The sequence below is a fragment of the Protopterus annectens genome, chromosome 14.part0 (genome assembly GCF_019279795.1).
Source record: "Protopterus annectens isolate FY-2018-M chromosome 14.part0, PAN1.0, whole genome shotgun sequence".
NCBI lineage: Eukaryota > Metazoa > Chordata > Ceratodontiformes > Protopteridae > Protopterus > Protopterus annectens.
In genome coordinates this window covers 576,797,823-576,824,114 of record NC_056748.1, presented here as the reverse complement: position 1 = coordinate 576,824,114, position 26,292 = coordinate 576,797,823, and the positions used below count along the sequence as shown (strand labels likewise).

Sequence of the window (26,292 nt, the reverse complement as noted above, 5' to 3'; positions counted from 1 at the left end):
AAAAAAAAAAAAAAAAAATCAGCCAATCGTCTAAGTATGGGAAAATGTGAATACCTTACAAACTGCAATGAGCTATTACCAGAGCCAGGCACTTTGTAAACTATACGCCTGAAACTGAAAACGTGAATGCTTAGGAAGGAAAAGTCTAGGATAGGTCACCAGGTTCATTCTTTCTTGGACATCAGAAAGATTCCTGAATAAAATGCTTTCTCTCTTATGTCTAGAGAAATAGGTTCATAACCCATGAGATAGTAACTGATCTTATGTTGAAGGGAAAAGAGTGGTTAGACTGGATGACTGTAGAGAGATCCCTTGAAAAGAAGGAAGGGAATCCCATTATTAGTTGTAATATTTTTGAATGATTAGCTGTACCCAAAAGTCTGAGGTTATTTAATGTTAAAGAAAAAAATGAAGGTCTGGAATCTGGGATACCTTTACAGCACTGCCAGGGCAGGAAGGGGTAAACATCAGAGTATTTTTAATACCCTGGGGTCACTACATTGACCCAAATACTACCGGACCTCTGCCAATTTCCAAACATTTTCAATGAGAATTTGGTCTTTGTACAATGTATGCAAAATTAACTTGAAGAACCTTGCTGTGTATTAACTTCATCTAGTCTAATACTTGCCTGGCTTTGCTAGAAATTAGTTAATACCCCCCTCCCCCAACAGAGTTGTCCTTAAACTCTTAAGGACAACTTACTAAGTTGGCCACTGACCTGTCTCTTGACCATTAGATTACATTGTATATGCCTGTAACTTAGTCTTCCTGGCTACCGGGTTTCTGCATTCAGGAAATTAAAGAAAATCCGTTCTACTTGGTAACTCTACTAATTGTTTTCTATTGCCTATAAATTGATTACTCTCTGTCATGCTTTGACCCAAGGTCCATTTAATCTTTTAGCACCATTCCCAACTACCTTTCTCCCTCCCATACTGCTCTGCTCTATACACATTCATAGTCACACCCCTCCCTAAAAGCACTTACCCTATTCTACATTGTATCTTCTTCTTTTCCCAAATAACCCCCCACCTCTTCCTACTTTACCTACATTCTGAATCTCTAAAGTTTTAAACTCAAATGAAAACAAAATTAGCTGGAAAAATGCTTTCCAGAAACAAGTATCAATATCACTGTCATCATAATAATCACCAACCCCCTTTTTCCTATTTTCTACATGGGGTCGTGATGTCATGTCAACTGTCTCCATCTCTCTCTATTCAATGCCACTCTCCTGCCTTCTTTAACACCTATGCCTGACTGTCATAGATCTTCTTTTACACAATCCAACCACCTCTTTGCTGGATGCCTTCAGTTCCTCTTATCTTCTTCCTGTCTGCCCCAAATCATCTTCACCTGATTGTCTTCTGCTTTTCTACACATGTGCCCAAACCCCTGTAATTTAGTCTCTTTGATCTTTTCTGCAACTGGGGCTACTTTAGCTTCTGCTCTTACATCCTCATTTCTTCGTTTGTCGCAAAGTGTGCCTCCACCACCAGTCTCAAGCACTTCATTTCAATCACCTCTATCTTCCGGGTCTATATTAATTCAGTGAATGCTTAAAATAGCAAACGCTGATTTATCGACATTTAAAATCGAAAGCTGGAAATCCCTAAGACACGGAATAGCAATTTTTTTCCCAGGGAAAACAATCGCTATTCCACAAAACAAAACAAAAAAACTTCAGAACACTGAATAAAGTGGGGGGCTTCATCCCCCACACCTCCCTACTTAAATATACCAACTCTGAGATCGCACCACAGTGGAAGAAATGGCAAAGTCCCGAAAACGGCCCAGCAATTTTATTTCCCCTGGGGAAAAAAATCGCTGTTCCGTGTCTTTGGGATTTCAAGCTTTCGCTTTTAAAGGGTCGATAAATCAGCATTCGCTATTTTAAGCATTTGATTATTTAATATAGACCCTATCTTCCTTATCTGCTCTGCCTTTACTCCCCAGGTTTTTGTATCACACATTAGTAGTGGTCAAACCACTGTTTTGCACATCTTAATCTTCAGCTTCTTTGGTATTTTTCTGTCATACACTACACCTGACAAGCTATGCCAGTTGGCTGCAGCCCCTCTGATTCTAGCTTTGAACTCTTCATTCAGACTTCCCTTCTCCTAAACCACCCATTCCAGATTTTTGAAGCTATTAACCTGTTCCACTATCTTCCCTTCTAACTCAATTCTCAGCTTTTTCTGATTTCCCCAATTTGCTGCAATTACCACTGTCTAATCTGTCCTTAGTTTCATCCAATATGCCTTCAGTTTTCCCTTCCATTCCCCTATCCTTTGCTGAGTTCTTGCTCAGAGTCTGCTTGTAATGCCACATATTTTGCATACAGCAACTTTGTTGATCTGTCCTCTCTGTCCTGTTTGCTAATGTAGTCCATCACCAGTATGAACAGCAGTGAGCTGAGAACTGAAGCCCGGTGCACACCCATTCCAACTGGGAAAGCCTCTGTGAGACTGAACATGAGTTACTAAGTCCTTGTAATGTAGCCTGCGCTAACTCTACCAACGTTTCTGGGACTTTTAACCACTGCAGTACTGCCCAAATCAGCTTTCTTGGGACCTCACCATATATTTTCTCCAAGTCTAGGAATGCCCAGTTGGACTATTTCCTCATCTCTAGCTTCTTCTCAACTGCCTCACTACAAACATCGGGTTAGTTTTACTGCATCCATATCTGAGTATGAACTGCTCACCTCCCATCTTACTTTCTACTACTCTGCGTACCTGTTTATCAGTCACCCTCTCCAGAACTTTCAGGCAATGTGACAAGAGTTTGATACCTCTCTACTGCCCACAGTTGTGGATGACCCCTTTGTTCTTGTACACTGGCATGAGTGTGCTTATTCTCTAGTCATCTGGGATACGACTCTCTCTCCACACTGCTATGAGTGCCCTCAGGAGATATTTCTCCCCTATCTCACCCAGCATCTTTATCATATCTGCTGTGACCTCATCTGAGACTGCTGTTTTCTCTTACTTTATTTTCCTTAGTGCTACTCTTACTTCTTCTAGAGTGTGCTCCTCCTCTTCAATCAGGCTATGTTTGGGGCAGTACAGCTTCTGTGGGGTTTTCTTCATTCAGAAGCTGCTGGATGTACTCTTTCCATTTGCCTTTGATGTCCTGTGGACTGGTAAGCAGGTTGTTGTTGGCATCCCTTATGAATGATGTCTCACTATCTTCTTTATCTTTCTGTCTTTGCTTTGCAACCTGATATAGTTTCTTTGTGCCACCTACTGAGTCACTTTTCAGAAGCTGGTAAAGTGCCTCTAATCCCTTGCTCTCTGCTATTGCAACTCTTTTCTTAGCTTCTTTGTTAGCCGACTAGTATTCCTTCCTAGCCTGGTCAGGCTTTTCTATCTCCCACTTTTTCTTGCACTCCTTTCTTCTGATGACTTCCTGGACTTCTAAGGTACCTTATTTCCATATCTGGTTCGGCCATACATCTACTCTGCAGTCCTCATACATGTTGTTTTGAAATACTGCCCTTCTTCAACTCTACCCATTTCCTCCTCTTCTTTGGCTGTTAGCGCCTGATTATAGGGTTCATAGGTTCATAGGTTCATACTAGGCTAATCTGCCCAAGGGCATTTATAAGCCTAGCCCAGAGTTTTGTGGCTTTCGCCACCCCTTTAGTTTGAAGGAAACTATGCCCATTATTTTGCTGTGCCTCTGTCAAGCAGTGACACTGAGGTAATCCCTGGGGTATATCTGCGATCTCCCATCCATTGGTCAAGATTTCTTTTGAACAAGGCCAGGGAGGTGCTCTGCCTTACATGTACCGGGATTTTGTTCCACAGCATAGGGAGTCTCTGGGTGATGAATCTGTCCCTCCAGCATGTCCTATTAATAACCGTGTCAAGGTTTAAGTCTCCCGCCCTTGTAGTTCTGAGGGATCTAGATTTTTTGAGGTGAAGCATGTTCATCAAATCTGGGTTTGACATGGCCTTGTATGTCAGGCACAGGTCACCTCTGAGTAAGCGGTGGCGACTGAATAGAGCTGGAGTTCTTTCAGTCGGGCAGCATAAGACATATTTTTGAGACCCTTTATCCTTTTGGTGAGGAACTTTTGGGGCCTTTCCAGCTGCTGCAGGTGTCGGGTCAGATACATTCCGAATGGGGCATTGTACTCCATCATTGGTCTGATGAGTGATGAGTACAGGGGGACGATGACCTCCCTTGATCTAGATGTGAATCCCTTCATGATCAGGTGGGCAATGTAGAAGGTCTTCCTAACTACTTCAGCAACGTGTGTCAAACGAAAGGTTACTGTCAACCTGGGTCCCCAGATCCCTGATAACCTCTTCTGTGCTCAGTGGATTGTCACCTATATGGTAGCTAGGGGTAACCTTGTTTTTCCCGAAGGGTATGACTATGCATTTCTTGGCGTTTAACTTTAGGCCATTAACTCCTTGAACTGTTGTACTTTCTCTCCAGTCAACTTCCAGGTATTCAGCCTGGTTTCTGTTGACCTCAGAGCCTTCTCTGACCACTGCTTACAGCAGACTATGGCAACCAGTAGTTTATGCTGCAGGTTGAATTTCACTCGGCATGACTTTACAATCACTGATTCTACCCCAGTACCCTCTCCTTAATAAGAGGAAGTTTACCTGAGTTACAAGTTGGCCACTCTTCTATGTGATCTTGTGACTGTCTCTCTTTTTGAACCATGTGTTGGCTACTATCAAGCCATTTCCCAGATAGAAGTCTAGAATGGCCTCTCCGTCTTTATTCCTATTGCCCCACCCATGTGGACCCAGGCAGTCCTCATATCCTGTTCTGGCTTGTCTTGATACATGCACTGAAGTCACCCATTATCAACACCAGTTCAAGTTGTCCTGCTCTATGAATGCACCCTTTTCCTCACCATCACAACCCTGCTGTGGGGCATAGGCTGAGATTATGATTACTTCTTTATCATTACCCTGGAGTCTGATTGTCATGAGTCTGTCATTGATTCTGATGATATATCTCACTGCCTTCTGAAGCCTCTCTCTCATCACAATTCCCATACTATTTCAAGATTGTCCTCCAACTGAGCAGCAGACTCTGGATCCCATGCCAGCTGGCTTTGCTGTACTGCCCTTCCATCTTGTCTCCTGGATACATAGGATGTACAGCCTCCTCCGCACAATCATGTCATCCACTTCCAAGCTCCATCCCATCAGTAAACCTATACTGAGCATAGCAATTCTTAATTGATGTTTGGCAGGTTGATTGGTTTTACGTCTAGCTTTCACTTAACAAAACTATCCAAGGTAAACTAGGCTGGGTAATTGGACACCAGTTGGCCAGTAGTGTACTGACCCAGAGCTTCTGGGCTTTACTGTAGCACAATCTGGCCAATGGGCATATATACCCCTTCCATCATAAACATGAGTCCTTGGCGTAGGTCGGAGTAGGCCAGGTTCTACTTATCACTAGCAAATACCAATGCCCATTTGGTGACATTAGTCAACATAACTGAATCACCTACAGCCATATTTTACACTGTTGAGTGGCTAGCCCTGCCAAAGCATGCAATCTGTGATCCGTGTTGTCCTGTCTTGAGGATACTGCACACCACAGTGGATGCCCAAAATGGTTGTCTACACCAGCTCTTCCCCCTATAGGTTACCATGCAGAGTCTGTGCTGATGACCCCAGCTCCATTCATTGCTGAGTTTGAGATGGAAACACTCAGCATGTTTTTCAGAGGTGCAAGGAATAGCAGAGACAAATGGAGAATAAGCAAACTCCAAACTGGCTTATCCAGCGCAAAATAACATTCTACACAACTATGTTTCTAGTCGGTCATTACAATCCAATGAACAAAAATCCCTGTCTGTCCACAAACCCATCAAATTTGATGGGCATTGTCTGTACTCGTACCATGTCACCAAGGCCTAGAACTTATCTCTAACCATCATATAAACAGCAACCCCCACCATCATTCAAAATCATTCTGAAAGACTTCCTAGACATAAGCTGGTTGTATTCTTGCTCAGCAACAGAATAAACTATAGATATAAATGTGGATAAATACCTATTCATGCATTACTCTTTCCTTATTCTCCCTTTTTCACTCACTTCTCTCCCCTAGCTTTCTTTCTAAATATACCATAAGACTGCTTTTCTCTCACTTTGTATTGCAATTCTTGTTTGTGTTATACTAACTTACCTTTAATTTCTCTACAAACCGGTTAAAATTTCTCTAACTATTAAATGTATCTATTTCTAACCATTGTTTTCATATTATGTCTAATTTGGTATAGCTATTTAAATTGTATTTTTTTTTATTATTTTAAAGACCGTAAAATTATTATTAGTAAAATGTTTTGTAATACTTTGCAGCTTTCTCCCCAGGCCTCTGCTGAAAATGGGATCCTACCCAGTTGGATTTCCCAGTAACTATATGTCAATCAATTAATAAATAAATAAACAAAAGGAGGAGGAGTCAGCATCTAAGGGGTGAAAAGCTAAGTCCAGCCAATTTTCCCCATGAGATTTAGGGAAAGAACAATGTCTAGTTTTCTCTTTATTTTTTTTTTTTGAGACCCCCCCCCAAAAAAAAGCAGCAGGAATGAAGCCCCTCATAGTGAGTAGTTTAGCACAGGAGCATCTCCAAGTCATTTTTCTAACAGTGGCAAGGGTGGTTCTCTTACCTGAAAAAAAGAAGATGGCCAGCCACAGAGGACAAGCTTACCTCCCAATCCTTAGTGGTTTCATGATGAGTCGCACCAAAGGGAGTGGGAAAAAGAAATGAGTGGTCCTAGGAACAAATGATGGCCACAGCTGAGTCATCCATCAGCAGATAAGGTGAAGAAGAAGAAAAATCCAGAGTGAATGTCAAAGCCTCCCAGATATTTTTTTTTCTTTTTGCATCTCAGCGAGAAATCAAAAGATTTTTCTGGGACACAGGTCCATGTCCTAGCTGAGAAAGGAGTCCCACAGGCAGATACTGGAGTTCAGAAAAATTGGTGGCACTGTAATTAAAAAAAAGTATTTTCACTTGCAAAATTTAGTGAAAACTGCCAAACAAACTAGCCCCAGTCTCTCACAACACTGTCATGCAGAAGCAAAACACTTTTTTCCTCACAAACTGAAATTAGCATGGTAAATTCTCAGAGGGGTCTAGAACTGGTTGTGAGCCAAAAAGGAGACTAAAAGGGAGTTAGCAGAGCATTAATTACCAGATATGAATACAGACAAGAACAAAACATTTTAAGGTATTTTTTTTTATGACAGCCCTCACCACCAAAAAGCAAATTCCCTATGACTAAAATCTGAAGCAACTGTTTTTTTTTTCTTCTTCACATCATCATCATCATCATCTTCTTTCGGTTATTCCCGTTAGGGGTTGCCACAGCGCATCATCTGTTTCCATTTCTTCCTGTCCTCTGCATCTTGCTCTGTCACACCAACCACCTGTATGTCCTCTCTCACCACATCCATAAACCTTATCTTAGGCCTTCCTCTTTTCCTGTTGCCTGGTAGCTTTATCCTTAGCATCTTTTTCCCAATATACTCAGCATCCCTCCTCAGCACATGTCCAAACCAACGTAATCTTGCCTCTCTGACTTTGTCTCCAAACCTTCCAACCTGGGCTGACCCTCTAATATGCTTATTCCTAATCCTGTCCACCCTCGTCACACCCAGTACAAATCTTAACACCTTTAACTCTGCCACATCCAGCTCAAACTCCTCCCTTTTTGTCAATGCCACTGTCTCCAACCCATATAGCATAGCTGGTCTCACTACACTCTTGTAGACCTTCCCTTTCACTCTTACTGGTACTTGTCTGTCAGAAATCACTCCCAACACTCTTCTCCGCCCACTCCATCCTGCCTGTACTCTCTTCTTCACCTCTCTTCCACATTCACCATTACTCTGAACTATTAATCCCAAGTATTTAAACTCATCCACCTTCGCCACCTCTACTCCTTGCATCCTCACCATTCCTCTATCCTTCCTCTCATTCACACACATATATTCTGTCTTAGTCCTGCTGACCTTCATTCCTCTTCTATCTAGAGCATATCTCCATCTCTCCAGGGTCTCCTCCACCTATTCCCTATTCTCACTACAGATCACAATGTCATCTGCAAACATCATATTCCACGGGGACTCCTGTCTGATCTCGTCTGTCAACCTGTCCATCACTATTGCAAATAACAAAGGGCTCAGAGCTGATCCTTGATGTAATCCCACCTCCACCTTAAACGCATCTGTCAATCCCACTGCAGACCACACCGCTGTCACACTACCCTCGTACATATCATGTACCACTCTTACATACTTCTCTGACACTCCCGACTTCCTCATACAATACCACAACTCCTTTCTAGGCACCCTGTCATATGCTTTCTCTAAGTCTACAAAAACACAATGCAACTCCTTCTGACCTTCTCTGTACTTCTCCATCAAAACTCTCAGAGGAAACATCGCATCTGTAGTGCTCTTTCTTGGCATGAAACCATACTGCTGATCACTAATCATCACATCCCTTCTTAACCTAGCTTCCACTACTCTTTCCCATAACTTCATGCTGTGACTGATCAATTTAATCCCTCTGTAGTTACTACAGCTCTGCACATCACCCTTATTCTTAAAAATCTGTACCAAAACACTTTTTCTCCATTCCTCAGACTTCCTCTCACTTTCCAAGATTTCATTAAACAATCTGGTTAAAAACTCCACTGCCATTTCACCTAAACACCTCCATGCTTCAACACCTCTTACTAGCTCTGCTGTAGTAACCCAGCTATTTGGTAACCCTTCACTGCCACCCAGTGCCTGTCTTAACTCATCCCTGAACTCCACCTCCCAATTACCCTTTTTCAATTTCCACCATTTGATCCTTGGTGCTGCCCTCACACTCCTCCTTCTCTTCTTGATCACCAACGTCATCCTACAAACCACCATCCTATGCTGCCTAACTACACTTTCCCCAGTCACCACTTTACAGTCTCCAATCTCCTTCAAACTGGCCCCCCTACACAAGATATAATCCACTTGTGTGCATCTTCCTCCACTCTTGTATGTCACCCTATGGTCCTCCCTCTTGTTAAAATACATATTCACCATCCTTTTCACAAAATCCACTGCCATCTGACCTTTTGCATTCTTTTGTTTAACACCATACTTACCCATTACTTCCTCATCCCCTCTTTTCCCTTCACCAACATGCCCATTGAAATCTGCTCCAATCACCACTCTCTCACCCTTGGGTACAGTCATCACCACTTCATCCAACTCACTCCAAAATTTTTCTTTCTCATCCATCGCACACCCAACATGTGGAGTATATGCACTAACAACATTCACCATTACACCATCAATTTCCAGCTTCATAAACATCACTCTATCCAACACTCTTTTCCCCTCCAAAACATTCTTAGCATACTGTTCCTTCAGGATAACTCCTATGCCATTTCTCCTCCCATCCACACCATAATAAAACAGTTTGAACCCACCTCCGATACACCTAGCCTTACTCCCCACTTCCATCTGGTCTCTTGCACACACAATATACCAACCTTCCTTCTGTACATCATATCGGCTAGCTCTCTCCCTATACCAGTCATACTGCCAACATTCAAAGTTCCGACCCTCACTACCATAGTCCTAGCCTTTCTCCTCTCTTCCTGCCTTCGGCCATGCCTTCCGTCTCTTCTCCTCCTTCGGCCAACAGTAGCCCAATTTCCACCAGCACCCTGTTGGCTAACAGTACAGCCCTCAACACCAAAAAGCAAATTCCCTATGAATACAATCTAAAGCAACTGTTTTTTTTTTCTTCTTCACAAAAAGTGAATATTTTTTGCAGCATTCCCCTCAGGGAACCATACCTAGAAAACAAAGTTTAGTGACAACCAATAATATTCACAGCAGTCACTTTACAGAAGATTTTGAATAAAAAATAACCATTTTCATTGCAGAAAAATGGATGAAAAAGGTAGTCCCCAGTGGGGTACTTATCTGCCTGGCTCGAAAGGAGTACTAGCTAATGGTCAATCTCACAAGGTCTGGAGATGGGCACACACTTCCTAGGCAAGAAAATTCTGAAGTTTTATCACCCTAAGCTCTGACCTTCTCTTGCTTCTCTCATGTAGGTCAGAGGCTAGGGCATGTGACAGGTGCCCTGAAGCTTTGGAAGCTGGTCAGCTGGTCTGAAGGTTGGCAGGATATCCCATATAACTTAAGCTACTGCAGCACTGCGCTAATGAACAACATCTTGCTTCTACTCTCTTTTTCTGTGAATTTCTTTTGTATTTGTTTTTTCCCATTTTCCAATACAAGAACAAGCTTTTACCCCTTTTAATTTAGTGACTTGAGAAGTACAAATAGTGCTGACAAGTATCTGTATGAACCAAATTACGAGTATAAAATCCTGAACGGTTAATTACCTACCAAAAGTACATTTGTTAGTTGATTAAGGCGAAGAGGTGAATTTCTTTAAAAGAGCTGTCAATAACTGTGATATAATAAGTGAATCTGATGAAAAATTCAGAAAATGACCACAATAACAAAAGATTAAGAGCCATCTTGGGGCAATGCAGCACTTGCCTCATGTATACAGACAACCCTCTCCTACTACCACCCAACATTACAACCTGTGAGAGATGCACTTATATCGCCAAACTGGAAGTAAAGCTCTCTTCACCCAAGACTGGACTAGACAGTCAAGAGGAGAAGGTAAACACTTGCACCACACCACACTCATCACATAGTCCCTCAAAACCGACACCAACCAAAACACACACATAGAAACACGAAACACACACCTACATTTGTGGAAGCTCTCAATAAAAGTCTGCTCAAGCAACAGAGACCTCCAAAGCAGAAACGCAAGCAACCTGCACCCCCCAACACAATCCAAATGACACATAGCCCACAAACTCAGTGTGCCACTCAACCACAGCTCATAAGGCATAACAACATACCGAACACTCTAGTCATAAATGACTCTATAGTCAGGCACACTGATGTTCCACTCATCAGGCTAAACAAGGAGAAAGTTACTGTCAGCTGCCTGTCGGGTGCAAGGATCTGCCACATAACACACGCACTCAGGTCACTCCACAACAACTACAAATATGACTCTGTCATTGTTCATGTTGCAGTGAATGACCTGAGACGTACCTCCCTGGACTACATAAAAAGAGACATAGAGAAGCTCTCTGATCTTGTAGCCCAGGCAGGACCCTAGCCCTGAGTAGCATCCTGCCATCACCCAGAATGATACCACAGTACAAGGACAAAATGATTGACTTCAACAATTGGCTAAGCTTCTGGTGTCCTTCTAAGGGAGATCCAGTATCTGTCTGCCTGGGATGACATGACTGACAGACCACAATGCTTTGCCAGAGATGGCCTGCACTCGTCTCCCTTGGGATTCTGGATACTGGCTAAGGCTCTTGCCACCCCTATAGTGCCTTTTTTAAGCATGGTTCAAATGACAAATTCACCACCTCAACAGGTACAAGCAAGCAAAATCTGAGGGTAATCCTACTCAATGCTAAAAGTCTAAACCTCAAAATGCATTAACTCGAGGCACTCCTTAAAATGGAGAACATTGACATCTGTGCAGTGACAGAGACCTGGTTCAGGCTATAAATCATACCACACCTTTCGGCCACCTAACCTGGACCGAAACACTAAAGGCGGAGGCGTGTCCATATTCATTAAGGATATCCACACAACCAGGCTAGTTGCTCAGCATAATGCATCAGAGATAATCCAAGTGCAACTAACTCTGGGCAAGACTGCAATCCAAATTGTAACTTGCTACAGATCCCCCACCATGCCTCAGGATTCCCACTCCTCATTTCTTGATACACTGGAAAATATTAGGGTACAACCCAACACCCTAATAATGGGTGATTTCAACTATCTCACCATTAACTGCAAAAACTACTCATGTACCAACTCTTTTGCTCAACGTTTTCTGGAATTCATAAATTCCAATGCCCTAGATCAACTTGTCCACACCCTCACCAGGGGCAGCAATATCCTACACCTGATCATTATCAACTTGGGAGACTGGTGTTCCACACCAGAGGTCAATTCCTCATTGGTCAGATCCGACCACAGGCTAATCACCCTTTACATCCACATCCCGCCCCCACCCCCCATTTGGGAAACCACCGTAAAAAATTTCTCCAAAGCCGACTTCACACTTCTTAAGACAGAAGTGGCAAACTTCACAACACCCATGCAGACATATAATAGAGGTACGACTGCTAAATCCTACACAAATGCACTTTATATGCACTTACACGAGTGCATGGATCGTGCTATCCTTAACAGAACCAAGATGCTATCCTCCAAAAAAAGAAAGCCAATCTGGTGGTCCCCTGCCATAAACAAACTCTACAACAGAAGAAAGAAACTGTTGCAAAAAAGAGTAAAATTCCATGATTGCAGGAACTCCCTGGTCAGCCTCAGTAAGAAGCTCAGATCCCGCATAAAATCCTCCAAAACTTGTTACGAAAACAAAATTGTCACTGATTCTAAAGACAACCACAAAGCATTCTATAGCTATGTCAAGAATCTCAATAGCAACACTCAGATCTGCTCTAAATTACAGCACAATGGCACTAAATATACAGAACCAATTGATATTGCCAACATCGTGGCAGATAGGTTCAGTGCTAACTTTACCCCCCCCTCCCACCCCCTAAAGGCCCCATCTCTACACTGGAAGAATGCAAAGTTCCTGTAATCACGGCTGCACAGGTAAAGACCACACTCTCCAAAGCAAGAACACAGCATCCATGGGACCCGACAACATCCCAGGCTGCATTCTACATGAACTGCAGAATGAACTGGCACCCCACATAAGCACCATGTTCAACCATAGCCTCACCTCAGGCTTTGTGCCCACTGAATGGCGCACAGCGACGGTTTACCCACTCCACAAAGGGGGAGACACCGCAGACCCCGGGAACTACCGCCTAATTAGCCTAACGTGCCTGGTCTGCAAGGCCATGGAATGTATCATCATGGATCTTATACACAAAGACATTGATAATCTCCAAAATCTGGACCCCACCCAGTTCGGATTTGTAAAAGGCAGATCATGTCTCCTAAACCTGATAAGACTTCTTTGAAGCAGTCACCAAAGCCGTAGACAAGGGTAAGGTGGTTCACACAGCCTATCTAGATCTTGCCAAGGCTTTTGACACCATCCCCCACTCTGGAATTATAGATAAACTCACTAAACTAGGTATAAATCCCTATTGTCACAAGATGGCTTGCCAACTGGCTCACTGACAGAACCCACACTGTGAAAGTAACAGACTCTAAATCCAACTTCAGACCAGTGACAAGTGGAGTACCACAGGGTTCGGTCCTGGGTCCTCTCTTGTTTGGTATCTACTTTTCTGAAGTACAGGCTAACACAGAAGGTCTTTGGCTAATGAAGTTTGCAGATGACTGCAAACTAGGAGCCATAATCTAAACTCCTAACGATGTGGACATCCTACAAAAGGGCCTCACGGAAACAGATGCCTGGTGTCAAAGCCATGGCCTCAAGTTCAATGCCAAATGTGCATTGTCATCCCCTTTGGTAAAAACTCTGTACCCATGAGCTACCACATAGGTGGTAGTCTACTTAACACCGAAAGTGTGATAAGAGACCTTGGGACACGGGTGGAGAGTAGTCTCTCCTTTGATAATCACATCGCCACAGTAGTCAGGAAATCCTTCTACGTGGCACACCTCATCACAAAAGCTTTCTCATCCAGGAAAAAAAGAGGTCATTGTTCCCCTCTACTCTTCACTCATTAGACCCATTATAGAGTACAACGCCCTTTTGGTATGTACCTCACAAGACATCTACAACAAATGGAAAGGCCGCAGAAATACCTCACAAAGAGGATTACCGGCCTCAAACATATGCCCTACGCAGACCGTTTCAAAAATCTCCAGCTTTACTCCATCACATATTGCCTCCTCAGAGGCGATCTCTGCCTAACATACAAAGCGATGTCAAACCCAGAGCTGTTGGACATGCTCCACTTAAAGAAATCCCAATCCCTCCGAGCTACACGCTCTAGTGACCTATACCTTATCACTACAATAAACAGAACATGCTGGAGGGATAAATTCCTGTCCCAGAAACATCTATATCAAACAAAGCTCCTCATTAGCACCCTTCAGGAAAAATCTTGATGATTGCATGGAAAATAGGAAATTCACCCCAGGGATCACTTCTGTGGCTCTGCTCGACAGGGACACAGGAAAATAATTTTCTTGGATGGTGAAAGCCAGGGTACCTTTTTGGCTAGGCTTATATAGGCACTAGGGCCAATAGCCTAGTACCTACCTATGAACCTATACAGCCCTATGAATTGAAAATATAACTCTGACACTTTTTGAAAAGGAAATGGCAACTTAGGTTGGCTCGTCAGTGCTTCTTAAATTGAAGCCTCTTTAAAAAGAAACAGCACAGTTATGAAAAGAAATTACTTATTTTAACATTCAATAATCACGTTACTGAACTGTTCCTAGGCCCATTTCCAGCCATGACCCAGTTCTTGAAGGCACAGACAATAAATCAAGAGAAACATTCTTAAAAAATCAATAAATGTATTTGCAAGAAAAGAATTCTAAATATAAAATCACTTAAAGATACATTTCACATGGTCTAGTATAATTTAACATTGAACAAACAATTCTGTCATGGTACAAATTAGACTACAGACTTTGAAAGAATCAAAATTTCGCATAGCAGTACTAGAATAATACAGAGTATGGTGTTGACAAATAACATATATTTTAATGTGCAGATAAAATGAGAGACAGTAGCATTTAACATGTATAGTCTGACTGTTGTATACTCCCTGAAATCTTCAACCTGCAGGCTACATTGTATCTGATTTAGTAAACCTCAGCAGACAGTATAATTACTTAATACTTTCAGCACACGAGTGTGGCAAAGAGAGTGTACCATAAAATACAGTATATATAAGTTAGTTAAATCAAAAATCAAATGAGTATCAAAATAACTTTACCACTAAGCAATCCAAATCATATACTTTCTCTCTGCAGTGGCCCTCTGTGAAGTAAGATATGTAAAGAATTTAAAAAGACTAGTCTTTTTGCATGTTTCTATGAATTTCATTTATCCAGCTATAGATATCAGTTAATTCTTCACTTCACATTTTAAATTGCACTTTAGTCCAACATTTCAATATCTGAAAAAAAATGACTGTGCTACAACAAGGAAGCATTAAATTATGTGGGTGCAGCCGACATGTTTTTTTTTCATACGGATAGTAATCCAAGGATTAAAATAATTCATTGTTGTAAAACACAATGACAATCTCCATTTATAAGTAGTGATGTGTTCCCACAACTGGAAAGATGCTTGCATAACAAAGTGATAGCACAGAATACCAATGCCCACTTTTACGAATTCAGGAGATGTTTAAACGTTTCAGAAACACTCCTTCAATCTGCTTTGTGCTATAAACACATGGGAATAAGCCATACAAATGTTAGTAGACTAGTTCTTAGACGATTACTTTACTTATACAGTAGCTTTGCCAAAGCTGAGACTTTAGTGAGTATAACTTCAGTGAATTCTTTTTCATTTAACACGATTGGAAAATAGCAGTTTACAAAAACATTTGTGAAAGGAATGACATACCTACATTAAACTAAGTATTTTACAAATTATTGGCATTATAAGTCAGTTATCATTTCAAATAAACTGCTGGCAAAAAGAAATATCCAATATAAAACTGCTGGCAAAAAGAAATATCCAATATAAAATTACTGATCAAGTATAAATAAATATATATATATATATATATATATATATATATATATATATATATTATTAACAGTACAATGCTACACAGAACTTAATTTATTAAGTCAATATTACATTTAATAGATGCATCAGACATCTGTGGTGCTGTGAGTTCGACACTTATAAAGCTCTGTGCATACTGTATGTTGCCCCAGGAGGAATGGAATAAATTTAACATGCAAATAATTAATGGTTTCCTGTTGGTACTATACATAATGAAAGGTTTCTTTTGAAACTATCCAGCAATAATTTAAGTAAGTCTATAATGTTTCAGATTATAAGCAGGGGGCATTTAGCAATTAATAAAACACGATTTAACTTAGATACTTCATTAACACGTGCAGAAATTATGATCATCATTAGATAATTACTTACACCATTCTGTAGGTTTGCCAAAAATTTACTTTTATATGAGAACACACATTAAGTCTGCATTTCTACTGTTTATTACAACTAATAATCCACTACAGTATATGACAATGTAAAGAAGAGTTCTGACTCCAATAAATTCCAATCTGTCTACACTATAAAAGTTATACAAGAGGATGAACATTCTTTCTTTATTCAATCATTGGCTGATTAATCAAAAAAAAAAGAAAGGCATCCTATGTATAACATGGAAAGCAATTAGTAGACTTGAATGGATAAGAAATAATACCTTGGGCCTGGTGCTCACCACAGAACCACATATCAGGGAAGTTTTGTTTAGGTGCCAAGCTTTCCAAATGCCCCCATCCTTAAGCCAATCAGCCTGTCAGACCTCAACTGATAAGTAAATGTGTAGAATGGCCTTTCAGGAGTTTTGTCAGCTGATAAACTCAAGACTTATTAACATCAGCTACAACAAAAGTTGACAGTGTCTTTAAACATACACAGTGAACAACATGGCCTTCTTGAACTTTATTAAATATTTCAGTGTAAAATTATTTTTAAAATGTAATTCATCACGACTTACTGTTATTGCAATTACATAGGTGTACTATCACCAAAATACTCTTGAAATACAGGTGTTCCCAACACACAATCTATCAGGCCTTGTAGGTTAATGAATCTGTATTCTTGCAGATCTGAAAACTAGACATTTAACATGGAACTGCTTTATCTTTTTCTTGTATTATGTTGCATCTGTTGTTTTGGAATTTATTTTTTTCTGTATCTACTGATTCAACAAATACAAGACCCAGTGTCATATTTTCATGCATTGTTTGGAAAATTAAAGGCACCAGAGGGCAAGATTAAGTACTTAATTTGAAGTCGCTGCCTTGGATTGACAGTCTTGGATGCCTATCTGGGAAATAAAATATTACACTAATCAGTGAATAGATGGACCTCTCACAAGAGTTAATTATATCAACAAAATATAAGCCTTAAATTCTCATAATACCCTACCGATCTTCTTTACAGTTGTTAATCCACAACTGACACAATATAGCTCCTATCTGATCTTACTTACACTGCCACCTTTCAGATCAATTCAACTCCACAATTACCATATTAAAGAATCCAAAAAAATATATCATATCGCTCATTCATAAAGAAAAGTTTCTCATACTAAGGTGGCTAGCAATCTAGCAGCAAAACTGGGTTACAGCAGAAGAAATCTAAACATCTATGTTGTTTGTGTGGGCCATTAAGTCTACTCACTCTAATCTACTAACTACAATGCATTCATCTTTTTCTCAAGCAGCACCAGGCCTACATCTGAAACCTCCCATCTCCAACATAAGAATCTGTACACAGAGATGTTAAAGAAAGACTTCGTAACGAAGGATTCAAGTATAATTCTTTGACCCACATCTCAGGGAGTACAAGTTGTTGACCTAGTTTTTCAGTGATGTTGAATTTCAGTTTCATACCAAAACATCAAAAGCAAAACAGGTTATTTGTTGCTATAGTGTTTAGAAGCAAGCTTCTTTTTCTTGTATCTTCACAATTAAAGCATCATCACATACTTCCCAAAATCTTAGCTCAAGAAATCTCGAAAAAGTCAAAAATAAATGGGGAGGGGGTGGACAAAGGGCCAAAATTAGGGACAGATTTTAATTATTGTTTTTTATATACTTAGAACAAGTTTTGTATTAGCGTGTATTTTGTGAAAGAGCCCTCAATGATTACCAGCAAAGCCATAAATTTATGAGAAACAGACCAAAAATATGAGGCATAAATCTGAATGTTGTGTGAAAATCCGGAAAGTTGAGAGGTATGCATTATTAACAGATTACTTATTTACTTCCATTAAAGAAATACACTTGGATATAAATATTATCAGCAATATGGCAACAAAGGCAAATTAATAAGTAACTATAATTAAGTAAATATCAGCGTTAAACAAAATGTGAGTACACATTACATAGAAATAAAGCAAAATATACATACAGCAACAGACTCTGCAACTGCTTACTTCTACCTACCACCATAACAGCTCCATGGCAAACTCTTTACTACAGCACCAGTTTTGCTCTTGATGCTGTGGGGTGCCAAAGAAAGGCAGAGTCACCAAAAAAAGTAGGTAAAAAACTTGTGTTTATTAGTAGTATGAGTCAAAGAAGTATGCCTCAGTCCTTCATTAAGAAGTCTTAAACATATTACTACATCAATGAATCTGCTCCTCCTTCTACAAACATAAACAAGCCCTATTTCAAAAGCACACACAATTGCAGCATTTCCTCCTCTCATGACTAGTAGCTGTTTCCACCTTCACAATGTAGAACATAAAGGTACAAACACAAAAATCTTATCAAGTAAACTTCACTGATGATAGTACTGTCTTCTCATACTTAGGATCAGCTTGTACATAGCAATTAAACATGTACAACTTAATATCAACAAGGATCCACAGAAGTCAAATAATTAACCAATAATACCTGCACACTGTGAGACTTCAAGGAAAACTTCATTCCATACTGTAACAGACTGCAGTATATTTTATAGGGACATAGCTTTATTTAAAAAGGAAACAGGGGCTTACCAAGACAAAGCCATTTTAACTGTAAACAGTTGGAACTGCTTAATTTAGCCTGTTAATGATGCCCTTGAGCACTAAACCAGCCATCTTACTTTAAGAAGGGCTCCTCTGCACCCTTGTGGCATACGCGTGTAGATCCAGCCTTGTGAGTCGGGGATTGCTGGAGGTAGGTTAATTGTGTGCTTTTCTATTGGTAGATTAGCTTAAAAGTGTTTATTTTTGCCTGTATGTAAGCCTTGCACTTACATGAGTTTGTGCTCAATTAACGGGAGCTGCTCTATGTTTGGCATCTTTTTCCAAAGGTCCACAGAATTTCTGCTGAAATCCAAGGCTAAAAGCAAGAAAATAATTACGTTTTGTAGTTCTACTGCACTTTTAAAACTATATTTTAACTAATTGCTGCATTATTTCTGCTTTTTACTGTTTGTGACAGCATCATTTTCTGCACTTAATTTCAGCTGTTCTGTTAGCCTAGATACCATAGTCTAGATTCAGATCTGCTGAATCTAGCATGTTATTCATACACTTGAGCACTAAACCAGCCATCTTACATAAAGAAAGGCTTTCCTGCATCTTGTGGCAGAAGAATAGATGCAGCCTTGTCTGATTTGGGGAGTGCAGGAGGAAAGTTCATTGTGTACTTTCCTATTGGTAGATTAGCTTAAAAGGGTTAATTTTTACCTGTATGCAAGCCTCACATTTGAGCTTTGCTATGCACCGGGGGTTATCCATGCCCTGTATAGATGCAAACACCTTGAAATACACTTATCATCCTTAGCCTTCAATATAACAAGCCCCTTTGTTAGTCTTAGCTCAAAAAACTAGTCTAACTAGTCAACTCCCTTCCCTAATAGTACATACGCTAAAAAACCTGCTATAATAGACTGGCAGTTTCCCATTATTTCTTCAGCCAGCCTGAGTGACATGGGCATCCTGAGGCAATGTAGTAATTGTCTTATGTATACTGTGATGCCCCTGCACTGGCCCAGTAATCAAGCAGCCTCAATCCTCACCACTGGCAACAGTGGGGAACGTAAACATTGGGAGGATGACAAGTACACACACAGTAAAATGCAATTTCCAAAACATCCAAAACTTCAAGGGCACAACACGACAATCAGAGCCAACCTCTTCACTAAAACAGCTTTATTCCAAAAGATATGAAACAGTCATAAAAGGTACAAATGGCCAGTAAGTGCTTTAACGTTATAGTAAACGCTTCTTCAGACTTTCAAGGTTGAAAGTCTGAAGAAGCGTTTACTATAACGTGAAAGCGCTTACTGGCCATTTGTACCTTTTATGACTGTTTCATATCTTTTGGAATAAAGCTATTTTAGTTAAGACATCGGCTCCGATTGTCATGTTGTGCCCTTGAAGTTTTGGATGTTTTGGACTTTGTACTTTGCTTCACGAGGGCGCTTTATCCTGAGCAGTGTTCGGATCTTCTAAAAGTGCAATTTCCCTTAAGAGCACACAGAGATCACAATCAGTCTAGGCCTGGTTTCTCCCTATTTCTCCAGATCCACAATGAAACTCCCCCACTGGCAGAGCTATAAGGCTGAGATCTCAGCTGACTGGCCAAGTCAAATGCTCCAGCACCCTCTCTGTCCAACCAGTGCTTCGTGTCCCTGCCCAAGTAGTTGACACAGAGTAGCTGACACACACGCACACACATACACACACACTTTGAGATTTGATTTATATACAAACACACACACACACACACACACACACACACACACACACACACACACACACACACACACACACACCTACCTGAGAAAGGCTGACACAGGTTTACTAGCTATGACCCCTTCTGCCCAGACAATAAGGTAGTTCCAGCTGCCACCAGCCAACTCTATATCAGCTACTCTAAGGCCCTTAACAAAGAGTGTCCAATCCTACTGTGTAATGTTACTAATAATCCAAATGGTAGTCTGACCAAGAGCAAGGCTATTTAGAAGTGGCCTGTACAGTGTCACCAAATAACTATGCAAGTACTTTAAGAGCTTAAATATGTCTCACAGTTATCAGCCACAAAGATAGGTTTAAATATATTTAATAATAAATAAATAGTAAAAGAACAAAATAATACTCAGTAAGTAATCCGTTGCATCAGAGTTCAAAATTACATGAAATATTTAAAACATTATTGCAAGACAGTCTGAAAAAAATAAAGAATACATCTAGGCTATGCTTTTCTATATTCCTATCTGAATCTAAGAGAGTTACTATGTCATTTTTTGTCACCAGATTTCAGTTCCCTGGCTAAACCCCCATTGTAGCATTTGACAGCTCCTTGTGAAAAATACGTATCTCTCAGATGTTTGCAAATCCTGGAAGTCATAAAACAAAACACTTACACATCTCAAACCTAGTAATTACTTCTCTTTCAAGACAATACAAAAAAACTTCTAGCTCTAGACATTGTGTCTGCTACTGCACTGAAACTGAGAGATAACATGTATAGCACAATTGTAAAATAATTTAACTTCTACTATTTTCTTGAAGTTTTGCAAGTTAACTCTCTATGTTCTAGTTTCTACTGTTAAAACATATACATTTGCACATGTATATAGTTTATGCGCATTTCTGTTCTTTTCCAGCAGGGTACACTGTGGCCACATCCTTGAAACTCAGTACTGTACAATCCCTGTTCAACACACATTTCTGTACTTATTTACAAAATTCCAGATAGCTGGGCTGGTAGTATTGCCCAATGTCACATGTACTAACAACCGATTATTCCTAAAACAGATAGCCTATGTAATTACATTATGAAATTGGAGTGAACACTCATGTAACAACAAACTCGACATCAAACATGTTGGCAGCACACAGACATCACCTCTCACACAAAATAATGTCACAACACATAAACCCACATAGGTGGAGGTATTCACTAGAAGTCTACCAAAAGATCAGAGACCTCCCAAATGTAAACCACTTTCACATACTGCTATGCAAATAGTAACCCCTACACATAACACATACACCAGTGATGCAGCAAATAAGCCCCTAAGGCAAAACACCTCAAAAGCTAATGTCTTAGTCATAGGCGACTCCACAGTGAGACACACAGATGACCCCCTCACTAGGCTGGACATACAGAAGGTCACAGTCAGCTGCCTGTCAGGTGCCAGGATCTGTCAAATAATGCATGCACTCAAGTCAATCAACAGCAAGTACTGCTATGACTCCGTCATAGTCCATGCTGGGGTGAATGACTTGAGATGTATCTCTCCGGACTATATGAAGAGAGATGTGACTGAACTCTCAGATTGTGCATCCCAAGGAAGTATAACCCTAGCCCTAAGCAGCATTCTATCTTCACCAAGGATGCTGTCACAATATAAACAAAAAAGACCGACTTCAACAATTGACTTAGCTTCTGGTGTCAGTCCAGGGAGATCCAGTATCTGTCATCCTGGGAAGACATGGTTGACAGGCCATGCTGCTTTGCCAGCAATGGTCTGCACCTTCTGCTCTAGGCTTTTGGAAACTGGTAAAGGTACTTGCCTCCCCCACAGTGTCTTTCTTAGACAATGTCAAAACAACAAAATTTCTGATGCAACAAAGATAAACTAAAGGTGTTCCTGTTTAATGCTGGGAGTCTGAATGGGAAGCTGCACTCCCTGGAAGCACTGCTCACCTTAGAAAATGCTGACGTCTGTGAGGTCACTGAGACATGGTTCAAGAACCTGGCAAGCACCCCAGCCATACAAGGCTACAATGCCTTCCACATGTTAAGACCTCAAAATGAACGTGAAAGAACCAAAGGTAGAGGTGTATCCATCTTCATTTATGCCAAGTACACCTCATGACTGGTCAAACTATTCCATGTCCAATTAACTATTGGCAAAATACCCTACCATATCATTGCTAGCTATAGGCTCCCCACCATGAACCAAGAAAAGCACACCACCTACCTGGTTTTACTGGAGTCACTCACCATACAGCCCAATGCCTTAGTCATGGGAGATTTCAACTATCCCTCCATCAACTGGGAGATGTACATGAGCACAGACTTGCTCACGATACCCAGAGGTTCCCTGGACTTTGTAAACACAAATGCTCTGGATTGTCTGCACCCCCACAAGGGGCTCAAATGTCCTAGACATAGTACTCACCAACATGTGGGCAGTAACTGCACTCACCCCTGTGTGACGCCCTCCCTAAGGATGGACTATAAATCAGTTTGCAGTAACTATTTGGACCTAACATAGTAGCAAAAAAAAAAAAACGTAAAAAAAAGTTTCCATAGCAAACTGCAGCCTACCAAGTGATGCTGTAAAAAGTTTTATACCTCCCTCAATCACATAAAACAATGACTCCTATGCAGAGGTGTATGCTAATGCTCTATATAAACACTTAAACAACTGTATAGACATGCTGCACCCAACTGGATCAAAACCAGGTCCTCCTGAAAAAAAAACAAGCCACCCTGGTGATCCTCAAATATAAATAGGTTATATAACAAAAGAAAGAAAATTATGTCTAAGAACAAGAAGTAACTGACTCAACAGTGGAAGAATACCCTCCACAACTTGAACAAGTAAATCAGAAATCTTGTAAAGTCCCCTAAAGCGAACTACAAAACTAAAATAGCATCTCTAGCCAAGGATAATCATAAGGCATTCTTTAACTATGTCTGAAATCTAAAAGGGAATGCCCAGTTATGTACCAAACTGGTAGTGGATGGCACCACTTATACTATACCGGAGAAAACTGCCAACCTGCTAGCTGACAGATTTGGCACAAACTTCACCCTCCTGTCCCCACTAGCCATATCCCAAAGTATACCTGATACTAGCCCAGTGCCTAGTACCTCTACAGTTCAGGTCATATCTGCACTCTCCAAGGCCAAAAACACAGCCTCAATGGGACCAGATAACATCCCAGGTTACTTAACTAAGCACTCTAAAACAGGACCTAGTGGACCCACCTGGCATTCTCTTTAAACATAGCCTGAGAACTGGCTTTGCTCCAGCAGAGTGGAGAACAGCAACAGTAATCTCCTTGCACAGACAGGAGCCATCAACCAACCCTGGGAACTATAAACCCATAATTCTAATCAGCCTCATCTGCAAGGCCATGGAAAGAATCATCGAGGACCTTATCAACAAGGACATAGACAACCTTCAAACTCTAGTCCCAAACCAGTTTGGCTTTCTTAAGGGTAGATCATACTTATTACACCTAAGAGAGAATGTCAACAAAGCCCTGCATGAAAGTAAGAGAGTGTATACCGCCTATCTTAACCTAGCCAAGGCTTTTGACACAATCCCCCACTCAGGTATCATTGAGAAACTCTCACAACTGGGGATCAAGCCTTATGTCCTTAGATGGGTAGCCAACTGTCTCACCAACAGAACACATACTGTCAAAGTTGTTGACTCCACCTCTACCACTAGACCCGTTATCAGTGGCGTACCACAAAGGATCTGTGCTGAGCCCTTTGCTGTTTGGAATCTATTTCTCAGAAGTCCAAGCTAAAGGAGACAGCCTTTGGCTTACCAAATTTGCAGATGACTGCAAATTACATATAATCATTTAGTCCCCCAGCACTGTTCCAACATATTGCAGGAAGGGCTAACACAGACAAATGACTGGTCTAAAACTAAACACAAAAAAGTGCATTATTATCTCCTTTGGCAAAGCAGAATTCCCTGTTAATTACAATACTGGCAGCACCTCCCCAAGTTCAAACCCAGTGGTGCTAGACTTGGGAACACAGGATGACAACAATCTGAACTTTGACCAAGTTTCCACAGAGGTAAGGAAATCCTTCTACGTTTAGCATCTCTTAAGTAAGGGCAGTGCATCCAGGTCTAAAATGTTATAACTCCACTGTACTCAACCCTCACCAAGCCATTAATAAAGTACAATGCTTCCTTTTGCATGTACCTTACCAGACACCTGCAGTAGCCGGACAGACCACAGAGGTTTCTCACTAAGAAAATACAGGGCTTCCAAACCATGACCTACATGGATAGACTGAAAGCCCTGTCACTGTACTTTGTATCTTATAGACTGTTGAGAGGTGACTTGTGCCTGGCTTACAGGGCAATCTCCAACCCCACCTCGATGGAAATGCTGCCCATCTGCAAGTCAAATGGCACAAGAGTCACTCACTCTAGGGATCTTAACCTAGCCTGTGACTTAAACAGAACATGTCTGTAAAGACAGATATATCTCCTGGAGATTGGCACACCTCTGGAATAAACTTCCAATTCATGTGAAGTAGAGCGGGTAGGGCTCAATGACATAGTAGGGATGAAGACCATTTCCAGATCTGCCAATGATAAAAACAGAGGCACACGGAGATCACTGGTATGAAAGACAAGTACATTGGAGGGTCTTTCGATAAACGTAGCATCACCAAGAAGGCAGTGAGATTCTCTCGTATGGCTCAGTGCACTTCATATAAGTTGAGAGGCATGGCATAGATTCAGTTTGACCTGGGAGTAAGGATTTAAGGAGAGACCCCTATTTCTCTTCATAGATGATGGAAGCCCCCCCAGGATACTCACACCTCATCTCTCAAAGGCACATGGGGGGCAGGCAGGTTGAGGGACCAAAAGTAAAAGCTTGATGACCAGATAGTTAAATAAGGATCAGTGCACACAAATAAAAATACTCACCATGTGTGAGCATGAATTTTAAAATTTAAAGAAACAGCCGTCACTAATGACACACGAAGAGGACCAAGCTTGGTATATCTTTTTATGACATTAACTTAATTTGCAGAGCTACTCTCAAAAAATAATTCAGCATAATGATAAAATAATGAAATAACTGTATTTTAAGGATGTATAATTAATAAATCAACATATCTACATTTTGTTCCACCTTGGTTTGAACCTCTGCACTTCACTGAAACCTCTCAGTCTAGGGTGCTCATGTGAATACAGCTAGTGAAATGGCCCAGCAAGTGTTAGCAGACTGAAGAAAACTCATTTTCCTAGCCTCTACTTGAAAAGAATATCTTATCTGCAGTCCAGTTTGTTAAATTTGTAAACAATAGTGTCACAATTTGGGACAGTGACTGGGGGAACTGTAAAAGTTAAGAGCTGTCAGAAGGGCCTAAAGGTAGATAGGCAGTAATATTGCTTAAAAATTTAGTACTCTTAAAAAGAACCAACATCTTCCTATTTCTCGTAGGGACATTAAGTAACTAGTCAGACTTGCTGTGAAGAAGCAAAACAACAAAATGAGGCATACAGTATAAGATTGCAGACACCAGACTTATACTGGGGTAATTAAACATCACCAAGAATGACAGCCTTATTTAATGCAGCTAGAACTGGTAAGTAGTAGGAAAACATCTTGCTTTAAAAATATGCATTTTGGGAATTGTCCAGCAAGCAATAATATGAAGGATTTTTACGGTTCAAATACAGCTACTTCTATAAATATTATTTCATTGCCTAAATCATTCAAAACAAATATGCTAATAAATAGGTTTATGGACAAAGACAACAATTCCCCCACCAAACATCACAGACCTGTTT

General features: G+C 40.7%; 1 protein-coding gene across 6 annotated transcripts in view; it reads right to left on the bottom strand.

The window, feature by feature from the left end:
• The window catches only part of MGMT (O-6-methylguanine-DNA methyltransferase), a 2,722,240-nt gene that overhangs the window by 1,452,514 nt on the left and 1,243,434 nt on the right, over nt 1-26,292 (bottom strand). The window lies entirely within an intron of this gene.